This window comes from Manis javanica, chromosome 10, assembly GCF_040802235.1.
Source record: "Manis javanica isolate MJ-LG chromosome 10, MJ_LKY, whole genome shotgun sequence".
Taxonomy (NCBI): Eukaryota; Metazoa; Chordata; class Mammalia; order Pholidota; family Manidae; genus Manis; species Manis javanica.
Window position 1 is genome coordinate 99,534,870 of NC_133165.1, and position 15,164 is coordinate 99,550,033.

Consider the following 15,164-nt stretch of genomic DNA (forward strand, 5'->3'; position numbering starts at 1 on the left):
TGGGAGAAGAAATAAAAAGTAAAAGAATATGACAGCTGATCCTCCTAATTACTGATTCAACTGTGGAAGTTCTACTTTTCCCTATTTTATGCAGTCAAGTTCTATTTTAATATTTCTTCAGACAAAAAGTTCTACTGTTATAAACAATTTTTTTAAAGCTTGAATATGAGCCAGTAAAAGAATTCTACCAATCTTTACATGATACACCACATTAACAAAATAAAGGATAAAAATCACATAGATGCAAGATGGCGGCGTGAGTAGAGCAGTGGAAATCTCCTCCCAAAAACACATAGAGCTATGAAAATATAACAAAGAAAAATCTTCCTAAAATAGAGACCACAGGACACAGGACAACATCCAGACCACATCCACACCTGCAAGAACCCAGCGCCTTGCGAAGGGGGTAAGATACAAGCCCCAGCCCGGCGGGACCCGAGCGCCCCTCCCCCCGGCTCCCGGCGGGTGGAGAGAAACCGGAGCGGTTTTGTTTTTTTTTTTTTTTTTTTGGCGAGCGCTTTTTGGAAGCCTTAGAGGGACGGGCCCCCGTTGCTGGGGAGGCAGGGTGGCGGGACCGGTGAGGAGGTGCCTGGGAACGGCGCAGGAGGACAAAGAATATCCCGCGTTTCTCCCTGCGAGACCTGGGGGCGGGTGCCTGAGACCGGTGCCTGAGGACGGAGGAGGTCGCGCGTTTTTCCCCTTTTTTTTTTTCTCTTTTTGGCGAGCGCTTTTTGGAAGCCTTGAAGGGACGGGGACCCCAGTGCTAGGGAGGCACGGTGGCGGGACTGGTGAGTGGGTGGCTGGGACCGGCGCCTGAGGACAAAGAATATCCCCCGTTTTTCCCTGCGGGACCGGTGGGCGGGTGCCTGAGACCGGCACTTGAGGACAGAGGAAATCGCGCGTTTTTCCCCTTTTTTTTTCTCTTTTCTGCGAGTGCTTTTTGGAAGCCTAAAAGGGACAGGGACCCCGGTGCTAGGGAGGCAGGGCGGCGGGACTGGTGAGCGGGTGCCTGGGACCGGCACCTGAGGACAAAGAATATCCCTCATTTTTCCCTGTGGGACCGGTGGGTGGGTGCCTGAGACCAGCACCTGAGGACGGAAGAAATCGCGCGTTTTTCCCCTTTTTTTTCTCTCTTTTTGCCGAGTGCTTTTTGGAAGCCTTGAAGGGACAGGGACCCCGGTGCTAGGGAGGCAGGGCGGCAGGACTGGTGAGCGGGTGCGTGGGACCAGTGCCTGAGGACAAAGAATATTGAGCGTTCCTTCCCTGCGGGACCGGTGGGTGGGTGCTTTTTGGAAGCCTTGAAAGGACAGGGACCCTGGTGCTAGGGAGACAGGGCAGCAGGACCAGTGAGCGGGTGCCTGGGACCGGCACCTGAGGACAAAAAAAAAAAAAAAAAAATCGCTTGTTTTTTCCTTTTTTTTCCTTTTTTTTTTCTCTTTCTTTCTGTTCCCTCTCTCATTGTTGCTGCTGTTGTTTTGGTTTGGAGAGTGCTTTTTGGAAATCTTAAAGGGGCAGGACAGGTCACTTAGACCAGAAGCAGGGAATCTGGGGATCTCTGGGCACTCTAACCCCCTGGGCAGCAGGGAGCACAGAGACCCCTTACGGAGATAAATAGTCTCCTGGCTGCTCCCCCTCCAACGGGGCTCCACCATTTTGGAGGAACAGCCCCAGCCAGGCCAAGCCCACAGCAACAGTGGAGATAAACCCCAAAGCAACTGGGCGGGAAGCAGAAGCCCTGTCTGCGCACAGCTGCCCAGCACAAGCCACTAGAGGTCGCTATTCTCCCAGGAAAAGGCTACAAACCAACAAGAAGGGAAGCTCTTCCAGCGGTCACTTGTACCAGCTCTGCAAACTATCTCTATCACCATGAAAAGGCAAAACTACAGGCAGACAAAGATCACAGAGACAACACCTGAGAAGGAGACAGACCTAACTAGTCCTCCTGAAAAAGAATTCAAAATAAAAATCATGAACATGCTGACAGAGATGCAGAGAAAAATGCAAGAGCAATGGGATGAGATGCAGAGAAAAATGCAAGAGCAGTGGGATGAGATGCAGAGAAAAATGCAAGAGCAGTGGGATGAAGTCCGGAAGGAGATCACAGATGTCAGGAAAGAGATCACAGAAGTGAAACAATCCCTGGAAGGATTTATAAGCAGAATGGATAAGATGCAAGAGGCCATTGAAGGAATAGAAGCCAGAGAACAGGAACGTATAGAAGCTGACATAGAGAGAGATAAAAGGATCTCCAGGAATGAAACAACACTAAGAGAAATATGTGACCAATACAAAAGGAAAAACATTCGTATTATAGGGATACCAGAAGAGGAAGAAAGAGGAAAAGGGATAGAAAGTGTCTTTGAAGAAATAATTGCTGAAAACTTCCCCAAACTGGGGGAGGAAATAATCGAACAGACCATGGAATTATACAGAACCCCCAACAGAAAGGATCCAAGGAGGACAACACCAAGACACATAATAATTAAAATGGCAAGGATCAAGGACAAGGAAAGAGTTTTAAAGGCAGCTAGAGAGAAAAAGGTCACCTATAAAGGAAAACCAATCAGGCTAACATCAGACTTCTCAACAGAAACCCTACAGGCCAGAAGAGAATGGCATGATATACTTAATGCAATGAAACAGAAGGGCCTTGAACCAAGGATACTGTATCCAGCACGACTATCATTTAAATATGATGGTGGGATCAAACAATTCCCAGACAAGCAAAAGCTGAGGGAATTTGCTTCCCACAAACCACCTTTACAGGGCATCCTACAGGGACTGCTCTAGATGGGAGCACCCCTAAAAAGAGCACAGAACAAAACACACAACATATGAAGAATGGAGGAGGAGGAATAAGAAGGGAGAGAAGAAAAGAATCTCCAGACAGTGTATATAACAGCTCAATAAGCGAGCTAAGTTAGGCAGTAAGATACTAAAGAAGCTAACCTTGAACCTTTGGTAACCACGAATCTAAAGCCTGCAATGGCAATAAGTACATATCTTTCAATAGTCACCCTAAATGTAAATGGACTTAATGCACCAATCAAAAGACATAGAGTAATAGAATGGATAAAAAAGCAAGACCCATCTATATGCTGCTTACAAGAAACTCACCTTAAACCCAAAGATAAGCATAGACTAAAAGTCAAGGGATGGAAAAACATATTTCAGGCAAACAACAGTGAGAAGAAAGCAGGGGTTGCAGTACTAATATCAGACAAAATAGACTTCAAAACAAAGAAAGTAACAAGAGATAAAGAAGGCCACTACATAATGATAAAGGGCTCAGTCCAACAAGAGGATATAACCATTCTAAATATATATGCACCCAATACAGGAGCACCAGCATATGTGAAGCAAATACTAACAGAACTAAAGAGGGAAATAGACTGCAATGCATTCATTGTAGGAGACTTCAACACACCACTCACCCCAAAGGATAGATCCACCGGGCAGAAAATAAGTAAAGACACACAGGCACTGAACAACACACTAGAACAGATGGACCTAATAGACATCTATAGAACTCTACATCCAAAAGCAACAGGATATACATTCTTCTCAAGTGCACATGGAACATTCTCCAGAATAGACCACATACTAGCTCACAAAAAGAGCCTCAGTAAATTCCACAATATTGACATTCTACCAACCAATTTTTCAGACCACAAAGGTATGAAGGTAGAAATAAATTCTACAAAGAAAACAAAAAGGCTCACAAACACATGGAGGCTTAACAACATGCTACTAAATAATCAATGGATCAATGAACAAATCAAAATAGAGATCAAGGAATATATAGAAACAAATGACAACAACAACACTAAGCCCCAACTTCTGTGGGATGCAGCGAAAGCAGTCTTAAGAGGAAAGTATATAGCAATCCAGGCACACTTGAAGAAGGAAGAACAATCCCAAATGAATAGTCTAACATCACAATTATTAAAACTGGAAAAAGAAGAACAAATGAGGCCTAAAGTCAGCAGAAGGAGGGACATAATAAAGATCAGAGAAGAAATAAACAAAATTGAGAAGAATAAAACAATAGCAAAAATCAACGAAACCAAGAGCTGGTTCTTTGAGAAAATAAACAAAATAGATAAGCCTCTAGCCCAACTTATTAAGAGAAAAAGAGAGTCAACACAAATCAACATAATCAGAAATGAGAATGGAAAAATCACGACAGACTCCACAGAAATACAAAGAATTATTAAAGACTACTATGAAAACCTATATGCCAACAAGCTGGAAAACCTAGAAGAAATGGACAACTTCCTAGAAAAATACAACCTCCCAAGACTGACCAAGGAAGAAACACAAAAGTTAAACAAACCAATTACAAGCAAAGAAATTGAAACAGTAATCAAAAAACTACCCAAGAACAAAACCCCGGGGCCGGACGGATTTACCTCGGAATTTTATCAGACACACAGAGAAGACATAATACCCATTCTCCTTAAAGTGTTCCACAAAATAGAAGAAGAGGGAATACTCCCAAACTCATTCTATGAAGCCAACATCACCCTAATACCAAAACCAGGAAAAGACCCCACCAAAAAAGAAAATTACAGACCAATATCCCTGATGAATGTAGATGCAAAAATACTCAATAAAATACTAGCAAACAGAATTCAACAGTATATCAAAAGGATCATACACCATGACCAAGTGGGGTTCATCCCAGGGATGCAAGGATGGTACAACATTCGAAAATCCATCAACATCATCCACCACATCAACAAAAAGAAAGACAAAAACCACATGATCATCTCCATAGATGCTGAAAAAGCATTTGACAAAATTCAACATCCATTCATGATAAAAACTCTCAGCAAAATGGGAATAGAGGGCAAGTACCTCAACATAATAAAGGCCATATATGATAAACCCACAGCCAGCATTATACTGAACAGCGAGAAGCTGAAAGCATTTCCACTGAGATCGGGAACCAGACAGGGATGCCCACTCTCCCCACTGTTATTTAACATAGTACTGGAGGTCCTAGCCACGGCAATCAGACAAAACAAAGAAATACAAGGAATCCAGATTGGTAAAGAAGAAGTTAAACTGTCACTATTTGCAGATGATATGATACTGTACATAAAAAACCCTAAAGACTCCACTCCAAAACTACTAGAACTGATATCGGAATACAGCAAAGTTGCAGGATACAAAATCAACACACAGAAATCTGTAGCTTTCCTATACACTAACAACGAATCAATAGAAAGAGAAATCAGGAAAACAATTCCATTCACCATTGCATCAAAAAGAATAAAATACCTAGGAATAAACCTAACCAAGGAAATGAAAGACTTATACTCTGAAAACTACAAGTCACTCTTAAGAGAAATTAAAGGGGACACTAATAAATGGAAACTCATCCCATGCTCATGGCTAGGAAGAATTAATATTGTCAAAATGGCCATCCTGCCGAAAGCAATATACAAATTTGATGCAATCCCTCTCAAATTACCAGCAACATTCTTCAATGAATTGGAACAAATAATTCAAAAATTCATATGGAAACACCAAAGACCCCGAATAGCCAAAGCAATCCTGAAAAAGAAGAATAAAGTAGGGGGGATCTCACTCCCCAACTTCAAGCTCTACTACAAAGCCATAGTAATCAAGACAATTTGGTACTGGCACAAGAACAGAGCCACAGACCAGTGGAACAGATTAGAGACCCCAGAAATTAACCCAAACATATATGGTCAATTAATATTTGATAAAGGAGCCATGGACATACAATGGCAAAATGACAGTCTCTTCAACAGATGGTGCTGGCAAAACTGGACAGCTACATGTAGGAGAATGAAACTGGACCATTGTCTAACCCCATATACAAAGGTAAACTCAAAATGGATCAAAGACCTGAATGTAAGTCACGAAACCATTAAACTCTTGGAAAAAAACATAGGCAAAAACCTCTTAGACATAAACATGAGTGATTTCTTCTTGAACATATCTCCCCGGGCAAGGAAAACAACAGCAAAAATGAGCAAGTGGGACTACATTAAGCTGAAAAGCTTCTGTACAGCGAAAGACACCATCAATAGAACAAAAAGGAACCCTACAGTATGGGAGAATATATTTGAAAATGACAGATCTGATAAAGGCTTGACGTCCAGAATATATAAAGAGCTCACACGCCTCAACAAACAAAAAACAAATAACCCAATTAAAAAATGGGCAGAGGAACTGAACAGACAGTTCTCCAAAAGAGAAATACAGATTGCCAAGAGACACATGAAAAGATGCTCCACATCGCTAATTATCAGAGAAATGCAAATTAAAACTACAATGAGGTATCACCTCACACCAGTAAGGATAGCTGCCATCCAAAAGACAAACAACAACAAATGTTGGCGAGGCTGTGGAGAAAGGGGAACCCTCCTACACTGCTGGTGGGAATGTAAATTAGTTCAACCATTGTGGAAAGCAGTATGGAGGTGCATCAAAATGCTCAAAACAGACCTACCATTTGACCCAGGAATTCCACTCCTAGGAATTTACCCTAAGAACGCAGCAATCAAGTTTGAGAAAGACAGATGCACTCCTATGTTTATCGCAGCACTATTTACAATAGCCAAGAATTGGAAGCAACCTAAATGTCCATCTGTAGATGAATGGATAAAGAAGATGTGGTACATATACACAATGGAATACTACTCAGCCATAAGAAGTGGAAAAATCCAACCATTTGCAGCAACATGGATGGAGCTGGAGAGTATTATGCTCAGTGAAATAAGCCAAGCGGAGAAAGAGAAATACCAAATGATTTCACTCATCTGAGGAGTATAGGAACAAAGGAAAAACTGAAGGAACAAAACAGCAGCAGAATTACAGAACCCAAAAATGGACTAACAGGTACCAAAGGGAAAGGAACTGGGGAGGATGGGTGGACAGGGAGGGATAAGGGGGGGGAAGAAGAAGGGGGGTATTAAGATTAGCATGCATGGGGGGGAGGGAGAAAGGGGAGGGTGGGCCGCACAACACAGAGAGGACAAGTAGTGACTCTACCACATTTTGCTAAGCTGATGGACAGTAACCGTAATGTGGTTGTTAGGGGGGACCTGATATAGGGGAGAGCATAGTAAACATAGTATTCTTCAGGTAAGTGTAGATTAAAAATTTAAAAAAAAAAAAAAAAGAAAGAAAGAAAAGGGGGATTACTCCTTAACAGGATAAAATTATTGGTAAATCAAAGATCAACGCATGCTTTAAATATCCTTAATGTTGATCACTTAAAGGGTGTCAGATGATCAGCTATGGAGGTACTCTTTGCTGATAATATTCCTTTCTCTTAATTAAAAAAAAAAAAAAAAAAGCAGTTCCTGTGTGCTGACCTCCAATGAGTTCTGCACAGTGGTATAGAGGGCATGTCAAAGTGTGGGCAAAGGGTCTGTTTGTTTCTACGCAGAAGATCAAGGCCTAGCTTGGATACCCAGAAAATGAACTAAGATACGATATGAGGAGGAGCTTCCGGCATCAGCACTCTCTGGAGGACTCGTGCCGGGGGATGATCATCAAAAAGCCTCCACAGGGATCCGGACGATGCTGCGGTTGTGGCTGCATCCAGCCCACCGTCTCCTGGACTTGCCATAAGAAGGAGGAGGGAGATGTCTAGGCTGGCATGTGCATACAGTGAGACAACGAATTTGACCGGATCTGTACTGTTGGAACTCAACCAGGAGTTGGGAGGGGTGCAAGTTGTAGCACCCCAAAATCTCATGACTATAGACTATCTATGGTTAAAAGAACATATGGGATGTGAACAGATCCCAGAAATGGGCTGCTTTAATTTGTCTGATGGTTCAAGTACAGTTGGAAAATATCCATCATATCATAGATAAATTTTCACAAATGCCTAGGGTGCCTAAATGGTTTTCTTGGCTTCACTGGAGATGGATGGTAAGTATAGATTTGCTTTGTTTATGTCACCGTATTCCTATTATGTTAATATGTGTGTGCAAATTAGTTAGTAGTTTAAAACCTATACATACTTAAGGTACTATACAAGAAGATATGTCAAAGAAATAATCAATCCTCCCAAGTTTCCTTCATATGCTACATCTATAGCTTTTCTTCTTCCTTCCTAATTACAAACCTTAAATAGAATTCGTGCCTCATATCGAATTTACCGAGTATCATAATTCCTCCAGGTGGTAAAGATACCTCGAGACAAGTGCTGGGCATAGAAGCCACAGGGCATAAATCTGCAAAGAAGTAAAAAGCTAACCTTTGCAAACAATATGGCTTCTCTCTCACTTACCAACTTTACATTTCCCTGTATGGCCCCGGAAGATGACTGGTTAGCCAGAGACGGGTAAGATTCCTCAAGGGAGGAACAACCTAAGACAGGCACAGTCGCAGGGGGGCCATCAGGTGAGAATTTGGGGATCAACAGAGGTGAGGCTCAGAACCTCACCCCCCCTGCTTTGAGAGAAATCTTCTGCATCCGTGGATGTCTTGCTGCCCTTGTCTAGCCTGGATTAATACTTAGTCCATAGGCACACACCTGATCATCTGATCATCTACATTTGCCTTCTTACAGCACTAAACTATGTTTTCTACCTTTATCTTGCATCTACCTACCACTTCAGCATTTTATTAAAAATAAAAATAATAATAATAATAGGAGAAATGTGGGATCAACATATAAATCAAGTACAAAAATCAAATGAATATTCATATTTGACCTGATGGTTTATAGGTCATATTGCATGATCAAAACCGAAAGTTTCTGTGATGAATGCCCTTGTACTGTTCACCATGTAAGAATTTATTCACTCTGTAAGAATTCGTTCACCATGTAAGAACTTGTTCGTTATGCTTCAGAAGATTGGAGACTGACGAGAATTAGGCTTGAGATGGATTAATGATTGTACATTGAGCATTGACCCCCCTATACTGAATTTTATTGTTGTTAACAACCATTTGATCAATAAATATGAGAGATGCCCTCTCAAAAAAAAAATAAATAAATAAAAATAAAAAAAAAAAAAATCACATAGATGCAGAAAAAGCATTTGACAAATTCAACATGCATTTCTGATAAAAACTCTTAACTCTTAAAGTGGGTATAGAGGGAACATACCTCAACATAATAGAGACCATATATTACAAACCCACAGCTAATATCAATGATGGTGAAAAGCTAAAAGCTTTTCCTCTAAGACCAGGAACAAGACAAGGATGCCCACTTTCACCACTTTTAATCAACACAGTATTGGCAGTCCTAGCCAAAGCATTCAAACGAGAAACCAAAGGCATTCAAATTTGTAAGGAAGAAGTAAAATTGTCACTATTTGCAGATGACATAGTACTGTAGAGAGAAAACCCTAGAGACTCCACCAAAACCTATTAGAACTAATAAATTGAGTGAAGTCACAGGATACAAAATTAGCATTCAGAGATCAGTTGCATTCCTATACACTAATAATGAGTTATCAGAAAGAGAAATTAAGAAAACAATCCCATTTCCAATTGCACCCAAAAGAATAAACACCTAGGAATAAATTTAACCAAGGAGGGGAAAGACCTGTGCTCTGAAAACTTACGACAACTAAAAAAGAAATTGAATATGACACAAATAAATAGAAAGATACAACATGTTCATGGACTGGAAGAATTAATATTGTTAAAATGTCCATACTACCCAAAGCAATATATAGATTTAATACAATCCCCATCAAAATACCAACTAGAACAAGTAGTCCAAAAATTAGTATGGAACCATAAAAGATCCCAAATAGCCAAAGCAATCTGGTGAAAGTACAACTAAGCTGGAAGTATGCTCCCTGATTTCAAACTACACTACAAAACTATGGTAATCAAAAGAGTATGGTACTGGCACAAAAACAGATCGGTCATGGAATAGAATAGGAAGCCCAGAAATAAACCCACCCATATTTTGTCAGTTGATCTATGACAAAGAGGAAAGATTATACAATGTGAAAAAGACAGTTTCTCCTACAACTGGTGCTGGGAAAACTGGACAGTTACATGCAGAAGAATGAAATTGGACATTATCTTACAGCATGTATAAAAAAACTTCAAAATGATTAATGACTTGAATGTAAGACCTGAACCATAAAACTAGAAGACAAAGTAGACAGTAAGCTCACTGACACTGGTCTTAGCAATTTTTTTTTGGACGAGTCTCTTCAAACAAGAGCAACAAAAGCTAAAATAAACAAATGGATTACATTAAACTAAAAAGCTTTGGCAGAGTGAAGGAAACCCTCAATAAAATGAAAAGGCAACCTACTGAATGGTAAAAGTATTTGCAAATCATACATGTATTGAAGGATTAATATTCAAAATATATAAAGAACTTACACAACTTAGTATCAAAAAAACAACCAAATTAAAAAATAGGAAGAAACTTGGGTAGACATTTTTCCAAAGATGACAGATAGGCAACAGACTCATGAAAAGATGTTCAACATCACTCATCATCAGAGAAACAAATCAAAACCACAATGAGGTATCATCTCACACAGGTGAGACTGGCTATTATCAAAAAGACAAAAAATAGCAAATATTGGTGAGGATGTGGGGAAAGGGAGCCTTTGCACACTGTTGGTGAGAATGTAAATTAGTGCAGTCACTAAAATAAACAGTATGGAGATTCTCAAAAAAAAAAACGCTGAAAACAGAACTACTGTACAATCCAGCAATTCTACTTCTGGGTATTTATCCAAAGAAAACAAAAATAACAATTCAAAACAAAAATAACAATTCAAAAAATAACTTATCCTTATGTTCACTGTAGCATTATTTACAATAGCCAAGATATGGTAGCAACCCAAGTGTTCATCAATATTATGAATAGATAAAGAAGATATGGTACATATGTAATGGATTATCACTCAGCCATAAAAAAAAATAGAACCTTTTCATTTGCAACAACATGGATGGACCTAAAGGGTATTATGTTAAGTGAAATAAGTCAGACAGAAAAACACTGTATGATTTTACTTTAGATTTTGGAATCTAAAAAACAAAGGAACAAAAAACAGAAGCAGACTCAGAGATATAGGAAACAAACTGTTGGTTACCAGAGAGAGGGAAGGCTAGGGGGACAGGCAAAATAGGTGAAGGGGATTAAGAGATACAAACTTTCAGTAATAAGATAAATAAATCATAGGGATGTAATGTATGGCATAAAGCACACAGTCCTCAGTATTGTAGTATCTTTGTATGATGATAGACTATAACTAGACCTAACATGAGGATCACGTTGTAACACATAAAAGTATCGAATCACTAATGTATACCTGCAACTAACTCCTGCTGGGTAACAATTATACTTCAATTAAAAAAACTTCAACATTAAGTGATTAGCTTAGCATTTGGGAAAGATTTCTCTGGTAACAAGGCCAGAGATGGAATAAAGTATCAGACAAGAAGGAAATGAAAATACTTAGTTGCAACAATCAGAACAAGAAAGTATAAATTAAATCTGGGTAGAAACAGCAGAAACAGTAAAATCTTACTGATATCATAAGAATCATAATTTGTTAAAGTGAGAGGATAAAGAAGAAAAAGGAATTAAGCTTGGTAGGTGACTTGAATAAATGTACGGATAGATATGGTTTAAACTAAAAATAAAATCAGAACACCTCATCTTCAATAAGCTAAGTACACACCAGGCCCAAAAAATGTATTAAGGAGGTATAATCTAGAAAAAGCAAAGCATTCCAGTTATGACTACACTTCAGGAGCAAACGTCCCAAAAAATTTGCCAGAAGTATATACAAAATCAGAACCATCCTTGAATGACATTATAGAAAACAAAAGTCCTTAACTATCAATATCCTAGAGATAATCTCAAAGGCTTCCCTAATGGTCTACCTAAAGTTGAGGCTTGGCATCTTTCCCTTGCCAATTCTAGTTGAGATCCAGATACCCAAATGATACCATGGAATCAAGGCAAACAAGAACGACATCACAGAATCAAGGCAAACAAGAATATTGGAAAACAATATTTAGGTCCTCAAACCTATATAATTCTTTACTAACATATGGCTAACAAATTTATCAACTGTCCCTACTCTTAGGGTAAGTATGTATGGTTGAACAAATCTGCACATGGTTAGTCTTTAATTACCAATTTCTTACTAAACTTTCAGAATAAGTTCAAAGGTATTTAGGCAGATAAATTTCCCAAGCATTAGAAAAGTTTAATGACATGATTTTCTAGGTTTATCACTAAATCCTAAAATGAAAGAAATTCAGCCCATTTCCATGAATCTGGTTTACAACAGAACTGCTTTCTTTGTTAATGAATTTGTAAAATAGGGAGGGAAGAGAAGAAAAGAATGAGGTGGGCAGCTCTTACATGCTTCAAAAATGAATCGTCTTTTCACTACTGTTATGAAACTCATTTCAATTTCTTTGATAAAGACTCTAACATTAAGTACACAAAATAAATTCTTAAGTCCTTAAATGAGAGAACTGATAAAACATCTTTATCAAAAAGCCATCATACCTGATTAATTGCATTAGACACTGAAGTCTTACCCATTAAAGAATAGATCAAATGCTAATTACTATTTCCGAATAGCTGGCTGGAAGCTATAATCTCTCTACCAACATCAGGAAGAGCTGATTATAACTAAATACACTGTCAAACCTTATATATTAGAAAAGACATTCTATGAGGGGGCTGGATGAGCCTGTAGCTACATAGTTAAAAAGAAGAAATCAGTATCTGACTAAAATGGTAAGAATTAGAAAATATTCTATCTTTATAGGGGACATATAAAAAGTAAACTATCTTTATGTGGGGTATAAACAGTGCTTGCATTTATAGAAAGAAAGAAAGAAAAAAAACAATGGGGAAAGTAAGTATTACCTGAGGGCAGGAAATTCAGACAAAAGGTCCCTATTCCTGGTGATGGCAAGTAGTCAGTTGCCAGGGTTTCTTTAGACTCCTCTGGTACTCATTTGGGTGATTATGAAATTCACAGCACACCAATCTCCACCACAGCCAGCAGGGATCGCTGCAGGGAATGGGTACACAGGGGACACAGAAGGGAGCAAGTTTAAGGGAAGGAAGAGGAAAGGAATGATATGATAAAAATATTTAGCTGCACTTAAAAAAATACAGTTGTATTTCACACTGGATTAACATAAGGCAAACACTACTTTAATTCTAAGATAATTTAACCTTTTGTCTTTTCTTCATTCACTCTATCATTGGTATTACTACTACTCTAAGTTTTTTTAAATCTCATTAAAAATGTTAACAAAAATGAGATAGCTGTGTTATACAAAAGTTATACAAAGACTGAACTGTATAATTCAACATTAAATGAAACCAATTAGGACAAGCATCGTAACAGACAAGCAATCTGCAAGTTGTCAGCTTAGTTCAATAGCCAAAAGGCCCAGATGAAACTGTAAGCCTCATTTCATTTCAAAGAGAACAGTAGAGAGTAAGTTACCTATGAAAAGTACCTAAACTAAAGAGAGATCCACCACTCAACTATATTGATATACTCAAAAATAAATTGGAGAATATAGTATTTTCAGAAAAAAAATTTCAAATTTAAATTTTTTGGATATAATACAACTTTTTAAGCCTGCCAAAAATGTATTCAGAGCAACCAATTTATGCCTTATGTATTTTACGAAGGCCAAAGTAATACAAATTAATTTTTTCAGGCAGCTAAAAATGTTTCTGAACAACTATTACATACCACAGTACAGTAGCAGATGCTAAATACAGAACAGCAAACAACACAAGAATACCCTCAGAATTCAAAGCCTATCAGGGTGATTTTGCCCTGAAAGAGATGAGAATCTACAGAACAAACATGAAGCTTTTGTTTCAATGAAACAATATATTTTAAGACCTAAAGGAGTTCAAAAATGAAGACCAGTGAAGATTATACTAATTAAAGCTGCTTATGGACGATGGACAAGTAAAATGAAGCCTGAGAGTGGCCTGTTGTGAAGGGATGTAGACAAACTGGCTGCAGGAAGTAAGACAAAAAATGATGGGTGGGAAAAAAAGGAGGAGGAAAAGTCTAGTGTGGCAAAATAGTGGAAAGCATAACTGCAGACAAATTTGGAGGACCTAAATAACCCCTAATTTCTCTAAATACTTTCCTTAAATATTCCCTTGTTATGCACGCAGTGGTCAGAGAAAACATTTAATAACTATCCATTTTATATCACTCAAGCCATTGTTCATACGTTTTTATTTCATTTTTTACAAGTTTCCCTGAGACTTAAAATACCTTCATCTCATTGTCTCTACTTCTGTTAAAGTTGCTTATGTGCATATATAAGACAATTCTATCTTGAATTCTATTTACTCACTCATCTATCTACTGTTTCCAGAAGACATTCCTAACTTAATTTTATTTATATATCTTATAGGATATTCTTTAACTATTGATAGAATAAATAATTACTTATCAATTGAGATAATCATACTATTCCTTAAAGATAAGATAAATCTTACATTTATGATGCTCCCTTTTATAGTACAGTTTATTTATACATAAAGTTGCATCACAGCAGAAGAAAACTGTGGAACACAAGCTCAATTTAATATCTAAAGGCATAGTTGAACCAAATTTTTTAAAAATCTCTGAATTTCCTAGTATTACTGTTCATCCTTAGTAATTCCTAACAATAAAATTATACACAAAGGTTTACAGACAGACAAAAGTAGAGGAAAACAACACCTGATGCTATGCTGGCAGTGCCAAAAGAGCCAGAGATCCCTCTTTTAATGATATTTCTGGGTAGAAAGAGAACACTGCATATAGCTAAAATTAAGTCTTAAAGAATAGATTAATATAGAGATTCAAAATTTATACACAACATTCATTTTCCCTGGGAGAAGTCTCAAAATAAGTCAATGAACTAACAAACAGACAAATAATAGCCCAGTGCCTGAAAAATGAAATAAATGATAAATTACTATACCCTGAATCACACAGACTTGAGCTCTCAATTTTGTTTTAATAACTTGGTTGTGATTTGGTAACTGCTCATATCTCACTCATGGAAATAGTTTTTCATTTATAATTTACATTCAGTCTGAGCACTAGTCACTAACGCCAACTGGTTAAATACCAATATTTAATAGAAATAATTATTCATCCTCAGTAATATAATGTGCAGAATTTAAA

The 15,164-nt window shown here is 38.2% G+C and overlaps 1 protein-coding gene across 5 annotated transcripts in view; it reads right to left on the bottom strand.

Moving 5' to 3' along the window:
* BLTP3B (bridge-like lipid transfer protein family member 3B) overlaps positions 1-15,164 on the bottom strand; it is a 124,837-nt gene that overhangs the window by 102,478 nt on the left and 7,195 nt on the right. For 2 of the 5 annotated variants that reach the window (XM_037023002.2, XM_037023001.2), the window contains exon 2: positions 12,872-13,019. The exons of the other annotated variants lie outside the window; for them this stretch is intronic. The gene's annotated coding sequence lies outside the window, so the exon portion shown is untranslated. The remainder of the gene's footprint in view (positions 1-12,871; positions 13,020-15,164) is intronic. 5 annotated transcript variants of the gene reach the window in all.